The 22,392-nt window shown below is 44.0% G+C and overlaps 1 protein-coding gene across 1 annotated transcript in view; it reads left to right on the top strand.

Annotated features, from left to right (window-relative positions):
• The window catches only part of fut8b (fucosyltransferase 8b (alpha (1,6) fucosyltransferase)), a 132,163-nt gene that overhangs the window by 444 nt on the left and 109,327 nt on the right, over positions 1 to 22,392 (top strand). The window lies entirely within an intron of this gene.

Below are 22,392 nucleotides of genomic sequence, written 5' to 3'. Positions count from 1 at the left end.
GGAGAAGCAAGTGGGCAAAACAATTTCCAGTGCGTCCGCGCGCCGAGCACGGCAGTTGGCCTGACACATCTCCAGCACCGCAGCATTACCTGGACCGTGGACAGTGCAATGTGAATGGGTGTAAAGTGCTTTCATTTTTAACGGTAACGGCACCGACAGAGCTAAAAGCGTGTAGCGTATAAGCTAGCTGTCTGTCTGCGTTTGTTTTCTGTTTGTCGTGGGCACGTATGTGAGCCGTTAAATGAGAGTGAAATGCGTTTGACCTCCACCCTCGCGCACAAAACAAAGACACATGACACATGGGAGGTGTCTTGACAAGTGTGAGTGTGTGTGTGTGTGTGTGTGTGTGTGTGTTATCCTTCAGTGTCTTTACCGTTAATGTGTTTTATGTGAGGCGAGCAGACAAAGCAGCTGCCTGTGTTTCAGCCTCGGTGCACTGCTGCTAGTATCAGGGAATTGCTTTGTAATAATCACCACAGCCAGGCAGGCAGGCGTGCGTTTGTTTTCAGTATCTGGAGGTGTGGTTAATGTGTCATAAGGCCTCCTGATATGTGATTATGATATGGAAACAGTGCAAGCTTCATAGCTGCTTCCCAGACTGCATGTGGAGTCTGGTGCTGGTGAGGGTAGAGGTTCAGCACCCAGCTGGGGCACCCATGAGAGGATGTATGACTTCACAGTGATGTAAAGTGCCACCAAATGGCTTGTGATATATGCACACAACTCCCAGTATATGGATGGCTGTAATATTGTCATGATCTCAGAAGTGAGGCATGTCAAGGAACAATATGGCTGCCTTTAATCTTATTTAATATGACAGGTTCGATGGAAAATAAGCGCAATGCTTTATTGCTTTCGCGTGAAATCGATTTGCGATATGGATGACGTATGGCTCTTTCCTCCCTCTTTACTGTTCATACCACTTATTGTTGGCAGGTGATATTACAAGAAGCACACTGCGATTTTCATTTCTTTGACAGCGTATTGTCTGACGATGAATTATGAGCTCCCGGTGTTGTATAGTGCCACAATTATCCCCAAGTTTCGATCCACTTGCAGCCAATATCCATTGTGTTCTCATTTGAATTGTAGCTGCTGACAAGGGAGAAACTCAACACCTATGGACAACTAATGCATCATTAATGTTATCTAATAAAGTCAGCCCAGGTAACTGGAAGCAGATTGATTGAGTTAGTAGCCCTAACCCATTCATGAATAAGTAAACAGCCATATATTTCGCGGTGACAGCAGTCTGTGAGGCGGCATGGGGAACTCTGTCTTGGGTTCCAGAGGATTGTGCTGCTTCAGATAGACTCCTGTTTAAATATGAACTCTTTTAAACTGTCAGGGACCAATTAGTCTACATAAAGCAAAGTGACTCATGCTCTGGCAACAATTTGCTTTGATCTGGGCATAGACGTTTTTTGGGGAATGAATAGGCATAGCCATGGGTGGACCCATTCATATCAGCCAAGTGCAAATAATTACATTAGAGCAGTTCATTCCAGGCTGTGTAATTTTGATGAAGCACTTAAATTAAATAGTAGTGATAACACTCGCAGTAACCCTTGGAATTTACTTGGCAGGTTTGACGTTTTTCTCGCAGGATGCCGCCCAGATTGTGTTGTTTCTGCTTGCTGAGTTGATTGCTTCGGACAAATGTTGCATTTGCCACCATGTACCTACTGTAACACATGATACTGCATCTATAATACAGGAGAACGTGCTTCCTAGAGAGGTGCCTCACTTCAGCTGTTTTCTCTTCCCCCTTCCTGCGTCTGCCTCCCTCCCTCCGTCTCTGCCCTTTGTGCTCCCACCTTCCATGCCTCATGCCACTGTCTGTCTTCATTTTTGACTAATGAGTTCATTAAACATATTAGTGTTGCTCTGCCAAAGAGGTTAGACGCGGTGCAGTGAGCAAAAATGGGCGGTGACTCATTTCATAGTTTTATCTGTATTTAACACTGTGCACATTTGTCACGTGGCAAGCTCCATTTCTCTGTTTGGTTTAGCGCAGCAAGCCGCTGCCAAGTGGAGTTTTATTTAAAATAGCAGTTGGATTTGTTTTTCATTTCAATTCTGTCTGCAATACCAGCCTGTCACCTGCCCAGCAAGTGCCTCTGTTTGCATGAAAAGCCATTCTAATTTCAAGCATCACAGTGTTTTGGCTCACTGTACAGTGTGTGTATAATGCTTGATATTGGCTTCAGTGTGCTGTTCATACATCCCCTTTTTGCACCCTGTTGTCCCAGATATATCCTTTTTTTTCTTCCTGAAAACGTCAGACAGATGAGAAGAGAGGGCTGAATAGAGCTATGGAGGAAACAAACAGCACATTTTGAAGACGTGTTCCCAGTTTGGGGGCCCCATGCTACCAACACAAAGAACATTGAAGTGAAGAGGCAATGCAAGACACGGCAATGCTTGTAGCGAGCTGCAGTAACAATGTTACCCAAAGAGGAAGGCTCATCTAGGAGCATTGTTTTGTTGGTATTGTTAATCTCTGTGCAGGGTATTTCTGCTCCCCAATTCCAGACAATGCACTGTAAATAGAGGAGAAGCCATTGAAAAGAAGCTTTTGCCTTTGTTGTATCTGCTTTGAGGAAGGGAAAGACTGAAATTATTATGTGTGGATACACGGACACACACCCATCTCTGAGTCTTATTATGAAACCCTTGGTTTGCCAAGACGAGACGGATAAAGAGTAACTGGTTTGTGCATATGGTTCAGTGAACAATGTCCATTGTTGGCATTTGGGTGGCATTTTTTCATGCGAGAGTGTCCGTTTTCTGCCTCCTCTAACCCTCTAGGCTTTTTGAGACACCAGTAAAGAGATGAGAAAATAATCATTAACCTCTTAAGATGCAAATGACTTTGTGAAAAATCTTAGTGATGTCATTAGAGCTAACCCACTGCACGCCGTACGCAGGAGCGTACCTGTAGTCTCTAGTTTTGTGAGCTTGCAGAATGCAGCCTCTCTAAAGGGCAAAATCTGTTGGAAAAAGGCCTTTCTGCCATCACTCATCTCCTGCTCTCATCCTACCAGAGGGCCATTATTATCTGTATTGTAAGACATAGTGTCTGTCTAGTGATTGTACGAGCCAATCACAGGGCGAGTGTGGGGCAGGTTTCCATGGAGAAAAGCGAGCTGGGCCGTGAGGCTGCTGAAGCTCAGCTTGAGCAGCCTAGCCTGATCCAGGCTGATAGCATTCTCCGGCAGCAGCAAAAGAAAAGGCCCCAGCAGGCCTGTCCTGCTGTCTGCCTGTCTAAATGTCTCGCTGCTTGTCTACCTGTCTTACTCAGCTGAATGTCTTAAGACAGGGTGGAGGAAGGGGAGTTCTGAATAGGAATTCAGTCAGACAGGCACAAGAGGAGCTGGGCCCGATAGCCATGTGGTTTCAGATTGGATTTGTGTAGGGACTGGATCTAGATCACATAATGCCTTAGCCACAGCTGTCTTGGGTGGGTTTGGAGGACGTGTGAATGTGTGTTGGTTTTGGGTTGAGGGCTAGACCAGTCAGAGATCCTGACCTGGACTCCCCCCTCAAAGAGTGTGCTGCCCTAGCTCTGTTTGGCCCTGCAGGGAGGCCGCCCGGCCTGCAGTGCACTCGCATCAGAAAGGATGTGTATTTGTGTGTGTATGCGCACTTATGTGTGCTTGCTTTCGCTGTATCTCGGGGAGTTATTGCTGCTGCAGCCTGAGCTGGGAAGTGGGTCTTACGACATTTCTTCTCGGCTCATTGGAGCCGTCCAGAAATAGGCATGTACCCATCCACATGCAGCGCTTAAATTCTCTCCTTCCCTTTTTTTCTGCTTCTCAGTAGGAAGCACTTAACTGCCCCTTGTTGCATAGCCTCCTGTGCACCTTTGCATTCATTTGTGCCTATATGCATGTGTATTTATATATCTATAGACCTGCGCATTTATTTTAGTTTTTACCATGTCTCTGTAAAAGCTCAGCATCAGAACAAGAAGAATGCAGTGAAATTTGTGGAGCCTTCTATGCATGAGGAACTATACTCACATGGGTATGACACAGGCTGAGAATTTTTAGCTCATCAGAAGTTGCTGAGGGACTCACTGTGGGACACAAACAGCCCCCCTCTTCCTGCCAACCACCCACCCACCTACCCACAAAATCCCCTGATTCTCAGTGCCTATGGCCCATCAAACAGCCTTGTCAGCCCCTCTGAGTCCCCAGCTCAGGCCAGGATCAGAGCAGGCATGGAGGGCTAGAGGGATTCAGCGATACTGCTAAAAATTCTCAGCCACATGACAAGATACTGCACTGTCTGGGTCTTATGCACCCCGCAGCGTCATACTTAAAACAGGATCTAAACCTACTTCGGCCTTTAAAGGGCTCTTTCTAGCATGGGAGCCTCCTGGAAGCACAAACCCACACTAGTGGCGTCTATGGATGGAAGGGACAGAGAGTTGGAGTGTGGAAGAGGCAGATGGGTACGGAGGGGAAATTAGGATAGAAGAGAGAGGTAGTAATTGGGACAGCTGCGCAGCTTGAGGCGTAAGCAGTCAGATCACCCACCTCACTCCCACCCCTCCACCCTCCCTCCCTCCCTCCCCTAACCCTCCCCACCCCAAAAAATAAAAAAGAGTGCCAGAGAGCCAGATGCTGGCCATTAGGATCACAGTGACAATAGCCCAAATTCATTCTGCAGCCAGAACACAGAATGCACAAGCCCACAAAGACACACACACATGGGAATAGAACAGAACAAGACTATGAGCTCATCTGACAGAATGGGTGCATTTCCCACACTTGGGTAGAAAGGTTGTGTGACAGGCTTGCCTCTGCATGGGGGTTTGTGGATATTATTCTGTTTTCAACAGGAAGCCCAAATCCCCAGCAGCCACTCCACCTCTACCCACACACATGAGGACTATTGAATGGCCTCCATTTAGCCAGTGGTATCTGATCCAGCACTGACCAGCATTGGGTGGCCTGTGTGTGACCTCCAAACAGGTCCAGAGAGGGTTCAACCCCAGGCCCCTGGAAAGTGGGACCTGGAACATGATGAAAGGCCTGCATTATCTTTCTCACAGGGGGGGCTATTTATGTCACTGGTGCCAGTCCTGCTTCCTGGAGGGGCTCTTTGTAATGGTGGTGGTGGTGGTGGTGGTGGTGGTGGGGGGGTGTTTGTGGATTTTTGCTGTTACACTATTGATCCCCCAGGGATAAATTCATCTCTGCGACCTCCATTGCGAGGTCAGAATGTAGGGTCAGCTACACTGCTCATAGCTGGAAGGGATTCAGCGTTTCGCTTAGCACTGTAAGCCCCCACCCGCCACAACGTCTGTGCCAAGTTCACAGGAGGTGAGGTGGTGAATGTGCATGTGGCCATCTCGGTAGCTATCAAAGAGTTCATTGTAAGTGTGTGTGGCATGTGCAGTGTGTGTGTTACCGATGGTTGGTGGTGTACGGCGGCGGCTGAGAGGATTGTGAGGGATCGTAGAGGATTGGCCTGATTGGATTTCCGTTGCAGGAGTCCTGTCACCTGGCTCAGCATGGCGCACTGGGGGACAGCAGGGGAGCAATCAGACAGCAGACACACCGTGAATATGCAGCAAAATCTGCATTCAGGCACTGCAGATACAAACACTCACCTTACAGAATATAAAGATGAACTTCCCAAAAGTCAAGTCAGTTTTAGTCATATAGCCCAAACGAAGAAACGAGTTACTGTTTTTGCACTTTCGGTTTCCTCATCTGGGTTTTCTGGGTTTTTGGTTTGATGCCTTAAATAAAGTCTGTGGTTAACACAAGCTTAAGAGACTGTCATGCATCAGTAAATACCCCAGTCATAAAGTCTGAAGCTTTGTCCTAACCCTTTGGGGTCAAGGGTTTAACTGGCTGTTTTTGACTATTGATTTTACCTTTAAATTTCACCTTAAAAACTGTTTACCTTGCCTTGTTTGGTGTGATTTTTATTCAGCACAACCTCACTTGTGTGACTTTACAGTATTTTTTTCATTTTGACATACTGTATTAACACACTGGACCTAAAATCACACAAAAAACACCACCAATAGGAAAGGGAGTGTCATGTTCTTTTTTTGCTCGCGAGCATTTTCCTTAGATTAACCTGTTTTTTTTTTGTTTTTGTTTTCTTTTTTGTTCCTGCACCAAACACGCATCAAATGTGATGACAATATTCAGGAAAAAGCTTGCCGTAAATTATTTATCATAGGTCTGGTTTTACTTGGCCTATCAACACAATTTAAAAGTGGTATATAGTTTGAAATTTGCAATTTAGACACAAGTTGAAACGAAGACTCAGCGAGGCTGCGTCTTGCTGCTACATCATCTTAAATTGGTCTTGTGATTTGGACGCACTGGCGCATCCATCGACTCCAGAGGGTTAAAAAAAAGGCAGCTGCTAACAAGTGGCTAAATGAGACTATAGGACGTCATCATGACAAACACAGCCTCATTGTGATGGTGACGTTGTAGTCATGCAGCCGTAGTCTTGCTTGTTTATAGCCTAATGTTAGCTTTTTACACTTCAAAAACCATAAAAGTGGTGTTAATTTTTGAAGATTATCTTGCTGGACAAAACGTGCAAGTATCATAAACTCATCCCATTGGATTTTTGTCGAGGGAACAAGGGCAAATCTAACTTCCAGGCTGGCCTACAAAAATGTCATCCCTGCAGCACTATATTTCTTAAATCAGAAATTTGCCTTAGGGGGCTTTATATCCTGTACAGCATACGACAACCTTTGTCTTTGGATCTTATCCATCTTTTTCCCTTGATTCGGACAAAGAAAAAGAAAGTTAACTGGAGAAAAATGGAGAATGCCTCAGAAAGAGCAACAGAGGAAGGATCCCTGTCCCAGGATGGACCGATATCCAATAGGAGCAGTGTGTAAAATTACAGTATGGACAAAATTCCAGATACATATATGAACAACACATACCTGGAAAGATGTTGAGCAAATTCCAGGTGCCGCCAAGTGATAGAACCTGAATCAGACGACCTCTTCTCAACTATGGAAACCTAGAAAGAGAACAGACTACACAAACACACAAGAGGCAAAGCTCAAGCACCACCATTCACAGGAGAAAGGAAACAAACACACAGAGGGAGACACAGAGACAAGGTCAATATGCATACAAGGGAGAGAAACAGGATCCTCACGGGCTAGACAAACATGGACTATATGTACTGGGCTTAATAGATTTATTGAGACTGAGACAGGCAGCCAGAAGGATGATAGTACAAGATACAATGCTCGAAGTAATCAAAGAATCAGCAACTAAGTTGCAGTTAAGGCGTGTGAGCAGGGGGGTTCATTCCAGAGGAAGAAGGCTCTAAGGTCTGCTGACTTCCTTTTAACTCTGGGGACAGACAGGAGCCCTGTGTTCAGAGAGCACAGGATGGAATATAAGGTTTTAGGAGATCAGACAGGTATAAGGGAGCATGCCCGTTCATTTTAAGTGATCGATGAGTACACCAGCGGGAATCCATTGTTAACCAGGCTCTGATGCTAATTTCTCCAATAAGTAACCTTAAAAGACCAGAATGCAGTGCAGCAACCAGACATTTTGTGTTTGAACAAAAGTACACTATGCTCTTGACTTGAAAAAAAAAAAGCTCTGATATGCTCCCTATCTTTTTTCTCTTACATATAGGTCTATAACCCAGAGCTGAATAAAACAGCTTGTTCCATTGAGCTTGTCAGGTCCTTTCTCTGGGGGCTGTTGAAAAGCACTCTGGGAAATATAGGAAATCACTAACTGAAGTCAAATTAGACGAGGAAGGCTGAATGAAAGTGGGTACAACAAAATAGTAATTATAACAATCACAGAATAGCACCTGGAATGCATTGTTCATCACATATTGATGGTTTTCAATGGTGTAAGAGTATCTGAGGGTGTATTATTCTTTTGAGTTCTTTTCTCACAACTCTGCTTTAGGGCTGAGGTGGATTTAATTGAGGACACCAGCAAAGGATCAGGGCGGTGTTTTGCAAAGAAGGACTGCACCAGAATTTTAACCAGCTGTGAAAGCTGTGAATGCTGTGTTCGTCTTTAATCATCAACATACATAACTGAACTCAATCCGTAACCCACCATTTTCGGTATGTTGCAGACTCAAATCACTGTCATCAGGATGTAGCAGGTATGTTTTTGTATACTGGTATTGGCATTGAGTTGGATTAGGGGTGTCAATTTAGGTAAACATTTCTTTTCGATAGCCCAGCATTAATACAAGAGGCTTTTAGTCCAGCACTCCATTGACTCAATGAGCTTTAGCACCCCATTTCAAAGCGCTATCCATTAAGAGGCTGAGAAATTTTAATGTTTTATGATCTAAAGGTCTTGCCTTTTATTGTATTTTCTGTTGGCTTTGCTAACAGACAACCAGCTAGCCACGCCAAAAGCTGAAACATAGTGCCAACTGCCTGACCTCTTATCACTATTGGTTAGCTAACGTTAGCCCTAGCTGCTCTGCATTGCTAACCACCCAGTTCAAGTGGGGGCTAGCTAGTGGTGCTGCTCATTTAGCAGTTGAGGAGTCATTGTAGCCACCCTCCGGCCTCAAGCAGTGAGTAAGCAGCTTCATTTTCAGCTGCAAAAACTTTTTAGCATTGTTAACTATGTTAGCACCACTAGCCGTGCTGGCACTGCTAACTGTTTGCAGCTAACTGTGCTAACAGAGCTAACAGTAACAACAAAATTAGCAATGCTAAAGGGGGTTTGCAGCTGAACATTGAGCAGCTCACTCACTGGGGCAAGCGGGTTTGGCAGGGGTGGGCACAATATTTCGGTAGACAGCATTACTAGCGGTAGTTGCCAAATGAGCTTCACTGCTAGCTAACTCCCACCAGAACCAGTTGGTGCATTGTACAGCAAACTGCAAACTAGCACAAGTAACCTATAGACTGACATATGTAATCAGTTAAAACTTTTCTCTGCGGTTAACCAATTAACAGCTAACCACTGATTCAGTTGGATATATACAATTCAGTGTATTCAGCAGTACCTTGGTGGCAGATTCTGCTGTTTCTTCTTCTGTTCCCTCAAATAATGAGGAATGAATGAAATATCTGCATGTTCATTGTACAAACGGAGGGATCACGGCAGTGTTAAGGAGCGGATTACACCATGATCCTCACACAATGATTTGACATTAATTCATACCTCTGCAATTTGCTCACCCAAAGACAGAAGAGAGTACCGCAGAGAGCTGGATCTGCAAAATGAGGACAAAACATCACATCAGCATTATTTTGACATATAGTGCAGTTGCGGTGCATTTGAGGAATAGATTTAATGATGTATTAAGTGAATAGATGTGACTCCCCTTTAGATGATTTTGGGTATATCTCCCATTGGACCACTCAGTGATGTCCAATCTCTTGTTGCTTAATGATATTTCTGGGTATTTAGTAGTCCTGTGTGCCAGAGAAGTCTCATTCCCAATGTTTCTGTTATTGATTGAGGTATAAAATGAATTCATAATTCTCATGTTGTGGGCTTTGCATTATAGATATTGCTTTCTTTTATACTGCAACATCAATACATAGTTTCAGTTCTTGTACAATGCCGACGGCTGGTGTTTGTATGTCGCAGGGGCAGTTTACATAAATAATGTGCATGTCTTGTGAAAAGTAACTTGTATTACTCTCAAGACAACACAGACTTCATTGGCTGCCAGGGGTTTTCCATCAAAAAGGGGCACATTGATTTTTCAGTTCCACATCGCTTCTAAAATAAATAATTGCTGAAGTGAAAAGGGTTTGGGAATTGTTGTGCAAACATTAACCATAAAGTTGAGTGTAAATTGAGGTGTACATTTGCTAGAAAGCTGTTTGTAATTTTGATTCATTCTCTTTGCTAAATGCAGTCTTGTGGTCATCTCGTAGCTTCCTGCAGTGTCACACCTTGCAGAACAGTCGCTTCACAAATGTCTAAAAGGCTGACATCTTCCTGTGTTACATCAGCTTTGGAGTGCATTGTGGAAGGCTGCAGTGCAACTTAAACCTTCTGTCTACAGGATGTAATCTCTCTCAGCATTGAGCTAGTGACTGATACAGGGGAGGGTTAAGCGCTCTCTAGTGTCTCTGAAGCATCAGTCAGACACAGTGTATCTACAGTTTAGCTGGTTGCATGTGGGGAGGAGTGTGATTTTACCAGCATGAGCCTGAGCCTCAAGATTTTGAAGAATCTGTCTGAAGGGCAGGAGGATAGCTTGGTCTTTTATCAGTTGGGGCTTTGGGAGGTACAGATGCTGCTTGTCTTTGATGCTTCTCGAGACACTCGAGAAAGGAGAAAAAAAAAACACTCTTGTTTTTTTTCTTTACCCCCTTTCATCCTCTTCCTCTTTGTCTTTGTCCCTATTCTGCACCCTCCTTGCTGTTTCTTAATTTATTTTCAGCTTGGGTTGTTGTGGAGGTCATTGGCTTAAAAAAAATAGTGCAATTCTAACACTTGCTCCACTAGTGTAGCAGAGCAAGACTATGAACCCTGCAGGACCTCTTGTACAGACCCAAAACCTGCACTTAGCTCACAGTAAAGGGCCAGGCACACCAAACTGACATCACGGAACTAGTGGTGATGAAGGCTGGCTGTTGTGTCACCTGAAGTCACTTGTTTCTTGGCCAAAACTCTGCACCTGAACTCACCGCAAAGACTGCAGCCAACAGCTAACTAACATGTATGTCCTGTGCTTGCATGAGGGGGAATAACTCTATATACCAACAGGCGGTGGTAGTCTGTATTCGTCATTTAAAAGGGAAACGGGAAGACCGTCATGTTGCTAGCTAGTTAGCACTGTAACGACATAACCCGATGTTAAAAGAGCAAAGAATATATACTTTGCACTAATGAACAATCACACAAACAATTACAAACTGTTTCTGCTTAAGAGCTCAATGCCTAAAGCAAAGCTTACCTAATAAAACAAGTTTGTTTAGATCGCACACCCTCTTGACTTTTATTTGCTTTCCTTACTTCCGTTTGAACTTCCCGTCAGTGTGATTTCATTCACAGATGGGCTCGTGCGTCTCCAGCACTGATTCAACATGCTGTTCCGACCAAAAAACACAGACAAGGGCCAACTAGTGCCAACAGAGCAGGACACACAAGAAAAACTAGAGCAACAGACGCTCACTAAAGGCCCGACATTGACCAACGGTCGACCTTCGGCTTGCTGTGGCTAAGATTCATAGGCAACCTTTGCTTTACCATATCAGCACAAGGGTTGAGGTTCAGTAGCATTACTGAATCCAGTATTAAACCCACTTATAAAATCTAAATTCTTCCAAAGCCCTCATCGTTCGCAAGCAACTTAAGATAGTAAAAACAAAGAGGATAGATCAAAGGGTAACAAATATTTTGCAGACTGGGAACCGGATCCAAATGGAACCGGCAATTGGACCCCAACCCCAATCAGCACTTTTCTACTGTGCAACCTGCTGCCTCTGCAAGCTTCAGCATTTGTGAGAGTGGCAGCGCTGGCATTCACCTATGGCAAAACCCTTGGCAAACCAGCGTGAGACCATTTGCATCTGACATGCCTGTCATGTAGCCCCAGGGGTGCTGCAGCACACGGCATCACCACCCCCGCTTTCCTTTCTTTTTATGTTGTTATGGTGCGACCCTTCACCACAACTCCACTGCTCCTCGTTGCCAGTGCCATCAATACAGAGGGGACTTTAAAGGGCCCGCTTGGCAGACCCATTTCTCAGTTTTAGCTGTGGTCTGGGAGAGCAATAACAACATGCCAGTCAGATATAAGAGCCCCTAATAGGACTCAATGAGATGACACAGCAGTCCAAGGCCTATTATGCTGTTGGAGCTGTGGGACAGACGGGGAGAGGAAAGCAGGGAGAGAGCAAGAGCAAGTGACTGACCACATGCCAAAACATGATGAAACCTTCCTCATGGAAACAGCGAGAAAGTGCGACAGAAGACAGGATGTAAGTAGTCTGAGCCAATGGGATGTATACCATCCGTCTGTGACCCAGAGCTAGACTTGACGAGGATGGCGGAGACACTCGCATGATGCCAGCCACACTACCAGGTTTTCAAATATGCATCTGTAAAATAGCTGTGTGACAAGCCGTTCCAGAAACGGAAAAACAGCCTCCCCTCGCCTGGTTTTTACTTTTCTTTGATCTTGTGACAACAGCGAAGAATTCAAGTTGGCACATCAACTCAGTGAGGAGCTTTAAACACCCGGCGAGGGCTTTGCCTCCTCACTTTGATTTGTGGAGTAAATGAAGGATTATTATAGATGAATCCAGTGTTATGGTTGTCCTCCAACTCTTGATGTTTAAACAAAAACTAAAAGAGTGCAACCACCTGAACTGCTGTGCTGTCACATTAGAGGAAGAATGAGGCAAGCGGCAACCTCGTTTGGCGTACGTACTCATCACTGTTCCACATTCACAACATAAAGAACATGTTATTGTGAGTCATTATGGCACCCTATAGTGGTTGCAGTATAATGTACACTGTCTGCATTTGAGAGCTTATTACATGTACTTGTATTTGTCCCAGTGAGTGGGGAAGTCTTTACAGCATGGAGTGAGTCACGCCCCGCCAAGGTTAAGCTACAAGGGTCCCGCTTTATCTGTGAGCCTACCCATCTATTAAAAACTGTCCCATCCACTCTATTGAAATAACAAACCCCCTCTCGCACTCTTTTTCTTTTTGTCGTTCATAGCATCGTCGTCGGCCTCACTCGGTCTTTGCTCTTCTCTGGCAATTGGCGCCCTAATTGAGGCACTCTTGAGCCATGTTTATCACCGTGGCAACGTTGCCCTGCAGATAATCATTGTCTTGTGGATTAGCATAACAACAGAGGAGAGGCTTTGCTTTAATTCCACTAACACTGGACCAAGCTCCTTTGTGTCGGCTCGCCTGCCGGGCTTGTCTTAACTGGGATTAGAAGCATTGGCTGCGAGCGCCCACCAGGCCCCCACATTGCGCTCCTAGTGCCCCTGCCTCCGTACTTGAGTGAATCCTCTTCATGCCCTTGGATAGTTCGTGCAAGCAAAGCCAGAAAATCACCAATTTCACCTCAGCATTATATTATGAACCCGTACTTGAATGATAAACTAAAGCACTTCGTTCCAAAACTTAACTTGAAAAGAGCAGTTCACCGTTTAACTACTCGTGTCCGTCCGTTGACTGACAGCCAACAGAATGAAAGTTACCCCCTTAGGTGCCATCCTGGACTTCTCTCCAAGGACTGAAGTTAACAATGGCTGTAGCTTAAGAGAAACATCCGCCAACTCTGTTCAAGCAGCTTGTGCAACGTGTTCTGCACCAGATAGCTTTACTGTTCTGCAAGTTTTATACTGGATTGTTTCCTTTAACAGGAAGATACTTTGTCCTTGAATGTGTGCAGAAATCATTCTGAAGTAAATAGTGTTTGTAAGCACAGGGTTCAGTGTGCTTCAAACAAACTCATTCATACAAAGTGTCATCCTATCAAGTCTAAGAGCCTGTTTACACCTGGCATTAGAATGTGTTTCCATATGTGTCTCGAGTGACGGCTTGTGATCTGATGTCACTTCACCGTTCGCCTAAATATAAATAAACATGTGCGTCATTTCCATTTGCAAAGACCAAATGCATTTTTATTTTTAACTAGCAGCTTTGTATCAAAACAATGTGGGTAGTATGTGTAACTGCAATGAACTTCACTCCATCTAACCACTGCCTTGATGTCCGTCTTTGCCCCCTGGCAAAACTCTGCTGGATGACGTAATTGATGTCACCTGGCTCTGGTTTCACTGGCTCTCGGCCTGTTGCTCGAACTAGAGGATGTACTTGGGCATTTTTGTATTTACTATCACTCATGCTGCCACCGCAAACACAAAGAGTATAGAAGCGGATGAAGAGACAGACCCACCCCGCCCTCTCAAACTCGGACCAAAATCCGATCAAATGATAAACCTAGGCAGTGCTGATTGAATATATATCAAGAATTTTTTGTTGCACAGCTTATTTCGTGCCTAAAATGTTTTTAGAAGCATATTTTAGTGCCGTGTTTAGCTGTAATAGTGAGAGTTTATGAACAGGAAGTGGGCGCCATGTTGTTTCCTGCACTATGAAAACAGAGGCTGGAAAAACAGATTAAACGGTGAAACTAAGCAGCGCTGATCAAATAAAAACCAAGATTCCATTGCGGGGTTACCTATTTCTCGCCTCAGATGTTTTCAGAAATGTGTTTTGCCTCACTGTTTAACTGTAAGAGATTGACATTGTTTCTTGCAAACCGGCTGCCATTGTTTACATTACTCATTAGCGGGAGTGTTAAAGGCCATCTGTCCGGCGGTGAAGTACTTCTTTGAGCGCCCGTCGCCTGGATACTACTGCTGCGGGAGTATGATGTGACAGTTGGTGAGAGTCTGCCAGCACACATACAGTGACAGGGCTAACTGTTAGCATCACAGGGCTAACATTACCTAACAGTTATCAATGGCAACGACAGAGTTAGGCCAACTCGGTGTCAGTGTGAGTTTGTTGGGACTGTTTAACAGCTGCTGCTGGTCTGTTAGCTTGTGCTAACCCGGGCAGACGTTGGGCTGACCTTTAGCTGGAAGGAGAGTGACTCCGGAGATGGTCCTTAAGTGCTACATTGGCAGCAACAGAAAGTGGGAAGTAACATATAGAGGATGTCAGCTGAGTAGGCAGTCCTGCTACGTGACCCAGGACATATTAGCGTTTACACTGCTGAAAGAATGTGGCCACATGCAGCTCAGACCACCTCTAAATGTGGTCTGAACAATCGGACTTCAAGACACACTGATGCATTGGGTCATACCTGTACTTAAAACTGTCCACTTGGGATCTGATCATCCAAGACACATAATACCAGGTGTAAACACGCCTTTAGGTCAGAGGTGTTTGTACAGGATTGTTCCAAATGGCGACAGTCGGAGGTGGAGCAAAAAGCTTGCTGTCATAGACATAGAGAGGGAAGTGAGGCAATGAGTCATTCTCATGGAGGTATCGGTGCACACATTTAGATTGTCTCACCTTGAACCATTCATGGGGTTGCATTTGGTTGTATACTCAGAAAGTGACATGAGTAGTGGTGTGAAGAATGCTTGAGAGAGAAGTTCAAATCCTGGACACCTTATCAGTTCTGCACACTTGACAACTTTGCATGTTATTCAGATTTTTCGGTTTCTGAAAGTCACGGAAACTGTCGGGTGCTGTCCCTTTAATTCAGTCTTTGGAAAGGTGTCGGGGAGGGGAACTTCAGATGCTGTTCAATTATCCAACAAGCAATTTTTTAAAAGCTTACCAACACCTTAATCTTTATTAGAAATCCTAAACTATCAGACACCCAACTGTAACCCAAAAAAGCTTAAAAACAGAATATTAATTAAAATCATGACCATGTGGCATTTGAACAACATCGAACTGGCATGCAGAACTGCCTGGCTGGTTTTCTGAGGAGCGAGTCACAGTTGGTAGCAAGTGGGTTTGGTTGGCGGCAAGTGCAGGGAGAGGAGGCAGGCGTGTAGCAGGAGTGTGCCATGCTGTCCTACCCTGATCTGTCGGTGCAGTGCAGCAGGGGCTCCACGGGAGACTGGGTGTAACCACTTGTCTGTTTCTGCTGGCTGAGGGGGGAGAGGGGAGCCAGAGAGTGGCGGAGGTGTGAAGGGGAGAGGGAAGGGTGGAGTGGGGGCAGCCGCTGACCCCGTAAACACACGAGATTAAGAGGAATAATAAAAAGGGGTCTTGGCAGTGCTCTCCTAATATGCGTGGTAATTTAAAGAGGCTCCGAAAAGAAATGTCAGTGATGTGTGGGTGGGCACATTTAATGTGTGTGTGAGAGAGAGAGAGAGAGAGAGAGAGAGAGAGCGAGGAAGAGAAAGATGCACACATCAACAATCTCCATGGAGGATTCCTGTGGTAAAGCGTTCTCGGCTTCTCAACCAAACAAGTGGTGAGGCGTGCAAAAGGAATTTCAGGCCCTCTCAAAAAGATGACCACACAACTGCAAGGGAGCTCTTTTGAAAGATTAGCAGAGTCTATATGCTCTTGCCACAGACAGACACACAAACATGTACACACACGTCTTTGTCTCATAGTTTGTTTATTTTGTGGGACTGTGGTTTCACACTTTTTCTCGTGGCTGACATTATCTTAGTACGCTTCCCTTCGCTGGGCTTCTTTCCAGGCTAATTTGCTGTGTTTAAGGCCACCAACCCACCAGCCAGCAGTGTTTAATTCAGTTTAACTTTGCAGTGTCACTACTTGGCAAGGCCATGCCAACATAACATAGCCAGTAGCTCTGGATAACATTTCTCCTATTTAACCAGACGTGTCTTTGACTCGTGATTGTGATCACTCCGTGACCCACGTTTGAATCCGAAAACAATGTGATAGAATCCAGATAACCGACAGCACTGTGGGCTGCTTGTATTCGCCTCCAGTGTAGTGCTGTTTACAAGTGGGCAAGTGGTGGGGGGAGGGCGAGTGGTGTGAGGCAGGCTGCTGGAGCAGGTGACATCTGTGACCCAGCACAACAGCGGTGGATGCCGGACACATGCTCCTTCCTCAAAGGCTACTGGCACCCTTTCTGCCTCATTGGGCTCATGCCCACACGCATGCCCTCCAACACACACACATTTTAAGTACTTCATCTGAATGAATCCACTGTACGTAAGGTTATCTCGAAGCTGCCGTGATTCAACATATCTTAAGGATATGAAGGCTATAGAAATAGTTTCCCCTTACATAGACTATTTGTCTATTACAGTGACTGGAGAGATGTTTTCCTTTCATTTTAGACAGTTGACCTACACTCCACAAGCTGCTAACAGCTACTTTGTGAGCATCTCAGACTGCCAAACATCAGGATCATCGGCTTACAGAAAATGACCTCCCGATATGTACAGCTAAGAGCTGATACTGGGTCAGTTTTTCTATTTCACACAGGAATCTAAGGAATGGCTGCTGCGCTGTGCTCTTTGCTGATATAACAGCGCACATACATACATACCCACACACATACTGTACATAGACGTGTGCCTAAATTGGAGCTTTCTCCAGCTTCACAAAATGACAATCAGATGATTGATCTGCCCACTGAGTTATTAACCCATTATATTTACCAAGCCATTAGCTGCCTGATAATTGAACTGTTAATTAAAACAAAGGCCTTCGTTTCCCCCATTGAGTCTCAAACTGCCCTCACTGAGCTCAAGGCCATTACACAGCGTAGAAAGCAGAAATGTACAGTACAGAATATTAACACTCCACCCATTTCCCGTCCATTTCCACTCCCCAGGATTGTCCAATATACTCAATTCTCAGGATTTTCTCAGGGTTTTGTCATTACGATTATTACAACCCTGCAATAAGTCAAAAAGTATTATTGTTTAATTTTCTCTTAATGGAGCTCTACATGATTTATAACGCAGTTTTACATCAGCTCTCTCCCTCCATATTGCCCATTCCTTCTCCTCCCCTCTCCCCGGAGGAAGTGCGTTTCTCCTCCTGGTTTCTCGTTGCGTTCTGATAAAGCACACTCTCCCTCTGATGTCTCTTATCTCCTCTCATCTCCTGCAGTAAAGACGGTCTCTGTTTGTTTTATGCTTCCTGCCAGTTTTTCCCCTCTCCATTCGTTTTTCTCCGAGGTGACGCCCAGTGCCTCGTCCCAGTACTGTATGCAATGGATCAAAATTGTCAGAATAACTTAATGGTGTGCTGACCTGCCTCCTGACCCCTGCTGTTTATCAAATTCTATCATATATTGTAGCTAGATACACCCCCCCCCCCCCCCCCCCCCCACTCCCTCCCCTGCACGCTCTCTCATTCTGTGAGAGGTATAGATTTGTTGCTCCATATCTCTGGCAGTGGAGTACTCTTGCTTGCTTACTGCCATTGACAGAGTGTGTGTCCAGTGCAGGCTACGCTTGGCTGCATCAGGGTAATGCTGCTGGCTAGCTCACATCCAGCAAACAAACAACATATATTGGAGGCAAGCAGAGTGGTTATATAGCCAAGGGGCCTCGCTGTGTATTTGTCGGTATGCATACTGTGTGTGTGTGTGTGTTTTTTGTATGAGTGTGTTAGCGTGCACATTGACCTACAACGTAGGCAACACTGCAAGAAGCAATAGACCCAGACTGTGTCGGACCCGCTCAAACCAGGCTCAAGGCAGTGGTGTAATAACAGCAAAAGTCGAACTTGCCAGAAGAAGAGACAGTCAAACACAGCACAGAGTACACATTTGTGTACACTTACTGCAGCTTTGTGTTGTTTGTTTGTATGCACTCTACAGCAGTGGAATAAAGAGGACCACAGCTATAGGGCTGGACAGCAGTACTCATTAGCTTTAAGGTATCGACCCAAATAACCCAGTACTAGGGCTGGGCGATGAAGCAGTAACAATAATTATCTGGATATAATTTTCCTCGATGGAGGTATAATAAACGTTCAATAAATCCTCCATATAATTAAACCAGAAGAAGAAGAAAAAGAAGCAGCAGTAGTAGTAACAGAAGAAGAAGACGAGACCAGCCAACATTCAACATTCTCATAAAGTTATGTCTAGTATGACTGTTTTGACCGCTGATAACAGGGCAGCACTACCCTATAATTCAATTTGCCATATAACTTAAGCTACAGCAGCTGTCTAAACAACTTATATAATGCTAATGATAAGTTAGCAGGTTAACGTGACTGACTAACTGGCTGTTTCATCAGAACGATGTGACTTAACATGACTAAAAGTAATGTTAATAAACCTTTAATACATTTCTTCGTCAATTAACATGATTTCTTGCCTCAGTCACGTCAGATAGATTTTCATGGGCAATAAATGACCCCACATTCACAACATCGTCAAAGTCTTTTGTTACTGTTTTGATTAAAAAACGGCAGAAATTAAATACTGTGGGTGTAAAACTTGTACAGAGAGAACAGCCCACAGCTGATACTTAATTTGTGTCTATTCTGTTTCCATTGTCAGCTAAAGCACTTGGAAAATGTTTCAAAACGTCTGCACAAAGAGTTTGACATGCTCCTGACCGAAATGAAAATTTCTCAGTGTAATTATTATTATAAGTTTTGAATCTACCTCAGATTTGTGAAATGTTCTGCTGTTTGGCAAGTGTTTGTCATGTTCTGACAATAAATTGTAATTAACTGTTCAGTATCTTCAACTTTCTCTGGAGCAAAAATCAGCCTTTAAACTTGAAAGAAATAATGCTTTTGACTTTTATAGATTGTTATCAGTATCGTGTTGTGAATTCTTTTTATTGTGATAACATTTTTAGCCATTTCACCCAGCCCTACCCAACGCCAAGAAGTAGCGAAACATTAGCAGTCAAACAGTACCTGAATTCAACCCTTTTTGTACCTAGATCTGGGAAAAACATTTCTATGGAGTTTTCTCACAGCCAATCACTGCAATGTTCTTTGGTTTAATGCAACATGTGATTGGCCCACAACTGCAGCAGCTATGACCTGTGCGGTTGGTGTTGTGGTAAAGTTGAGAAGGTTGTATTCGATGGAACTGGCAATGCCAAAGGGAATTAAGGGTGCGTTCTGAATCGCATACTTTTGATTTTTACTTTTACAATGTACTGCAGCTGCCCTTTGTATGTATGGTTGCATGCAGTACGCACACAATCGGAACGAGCTACTTTTTCGTAACATTACACACTGAACTTTGACCCTCTTGTTTTTATATAAGTTACCTTGGAGATTAACCAAACGCCACTTACCTGATTCTCCAGATTCTGAGATCAACCCGGAGAGCTTTGCTGTTGTTACTTTGCGATGTATGTTGTTTAACTGTCAATCAGCTGTTTGCATCCACTGTGCAGAGGATTGTGGGTCAGAACAGCTAGAAAAGCATGCTGTCTTGATTACCGTGAAATCGGACCGGATGTAGTAGAACATCCTGGTATTTTTGGCATACTGCATTTCATACACTATATATTGGGACATACTGAATCTTTTTCTGGCACACTATAAAGTATGGTAGTATGGGTATTGGAACGCACAGTAAGCATGCCACCAAAAAGGTAACAAATGAGTATTATAATGAAGGGTACTGATATTGGTACTTGTATTGATTTCTTTAAATGATATTCAGCCACAACCACAACCCTTGGAAACCAGGAAGTACAGCTGAAATAGTCAATAGATTAGTAAATCAACAGAAAATTAAGCAACAGCTGTGACTGTGTACATTTTTTAAACAAAATGTACAAATATTCTGTGATGATCTGCTTCTCTTTGCGTATGTGAACGTTAAAATTGACTTTCTGATGGGCATTTTTAACTTAATCACAAAATGATTTAGGGAGACAACAATCACCTGAATGAAGTCCTTTAATATGTTTGGGTTTTAGATAAAAGAAGCCATTTGACAGTGTCACCTTGGGCTCTGAAATATGGACATTCATCACTATTCTGTGACATTTCATAGACCAAACTATCAACTGATTGATGGAGAAAATAAATGATTATCGTAAGTGTTTGTTGCAGCAGTAGTGAAAAGAACACAGGTCTCTTTTACAGCCGCGCAGGCTACACAAAAGCCTTCAGAGAAAAAGCAGCGCTGGTGCAACAGCAACATGGGCAGTTGAGGGAATACCGGCCATAAAGGTGAAGATATCCTTTTAATAAGCTGAGCAAATAATGCCTCAAAATGATTAATTTAGAAAAAAAAGCTGACTCCAGGATCTTGGCAAAGAGAATTGGAAAAAAGCACTGGACCTGGAAAAGGAAATGGAAAGTGTCTTTGCAAAGCAAAGCAACATTTTATATTTAATAAAGGTGCATATAAACTAAACAATATGAGTGTTCCATTAAATGGATCAGCCAGTTGAATGAAACTGTGCATCAGAGAAATTAATTCACAGAAGGTTACTCTATATATATATTGTAAACCTCAAGTCATATATTTTGACTTTTATCATTCTCTATACAGACTATAAAGGATTTTTCACACTACAATAATAATGTAATGGAAAAACCAAGGGGGGAAAAGGACACATCAAAGGACATATCATAAAAAGCATCAGCTCTGGTGTCTGAAACAGAATAATTAACTTCTGATGTGGACTATGAGTATAAAGGTCCCTTATCAGCTGCAGCACTGATGTTACAGATACTGTTGATGCACCTCTGATGTTTTAGTCCAGTTGCACTCTGGCTTGCACTGGGACCTGTTTGCGAAGGATTTGACTGGTCTAGCCAGCCTGCCTGCATGTCCACACTGTGGGGGTCGAACGCCAATACAGGGCTTTGTTTTCCTTCACTAACCCTAACCCAAACGCCTCCTTCTGTCTGCAAGAAACCAGCTGAAATTAATTTTTACAGTAAGTTTACCATTGGCTTTGGCAGGAGTGAACTCTGTCAGAGAAGGACCCTGCTCTGAAATAAAGGTGGTGAGGCATTCGAGCTAGCGCCTTCCTTTTTTGGGCATTTTCCTTTTTTTTCTCATCCTGGAAAATTTCCCTTCCCCGCTACACTATTATATCACCCTCACTAATCATAATTGTCATTGTCATTCTAGGGTTTCTGTGGCAAGTGAACACAAATGGCTCAGGTCACGTGATTAATATCAAAGGAACAGTAATTCTGTTTAGAGACACCCCCGTCAATATGATCTGACACACTTATGATATCTCATTTTCTCTCCATCTGTCACTGTTCCTCAGGCTTCTTTTATTTCTCAACTCATTTTCCAGGCGGCTGACAGATATGTAGAGTCATATTAAATGGCTGTGCAAACACCCCCCTCTTGATTTCCGTAATATTCCTTGTACTCAATCCCTCTCTGTCTCTCTCTCAACACACACACTCGCAGATAGACATTGGCTTGAGATCAGGTGTGTGTATTAGGTGGCAGTCTGCTCTCACTGTTAGGTCCTCAGCTCCCACCAGCCTTCCAGATGGCCATGGTGTCAGCACCACACCTTTTGCCCACATGACACTCCCTATATCCTTCCAACTCCCGCCCACACCCCCTGCTCCCTGTTACAGAGTACGCAATTGCAAATGAAGTGAAAGATGTCTTGTACAGAATTTCTCATTAGCATTAATCTGGCAGTGATTACAGTTTAGGGGCTCCTGGCGCAAACTAATCTATGTCCAAGGTGCGTGGAGAAGGGTCTGAAGAGGTCAAAACTCCAACAACAATTACACTACAGATGATAACAGACTTAAAAATGTGGTGTCCTTGGTTACAGGGATAGTCTGGATTTTTTTATGTGAGATTGTTTGCTTATCATAGTCAGTGTTTTACCTACAGTGGATGTCTGTTGGCACACCCTGAGTTTGGAGAGGCAGCAGGAGTGCCAACACAGAAGCTAAGCAATGTACTGCTTTTAACAGGGGCAACAGCAAAACATATTTTAGCCACCTAAAATAAAATCTA

This window comes from Epinephelus lanceolatus, chromosome 13 (genome assembly GCF_041903045.1).
Source record: "Epinephelus lanceolatus isolate andai-2023 chromosome 13, ASM4190304v1, whole genome shotgun sequence".
Taxonomy (NCBI): domain Eukaryota; kingdom Metazoa; phylum Chordata; class Actinopteri; order Perciformes; family Serranidae; genus Epinephelus; species Epinephelus lanceolatus.
Note: the sequence above shows the minus strand (reverse complement) of the source record. Positions and strands in the feature narration are given on the sequence as shown.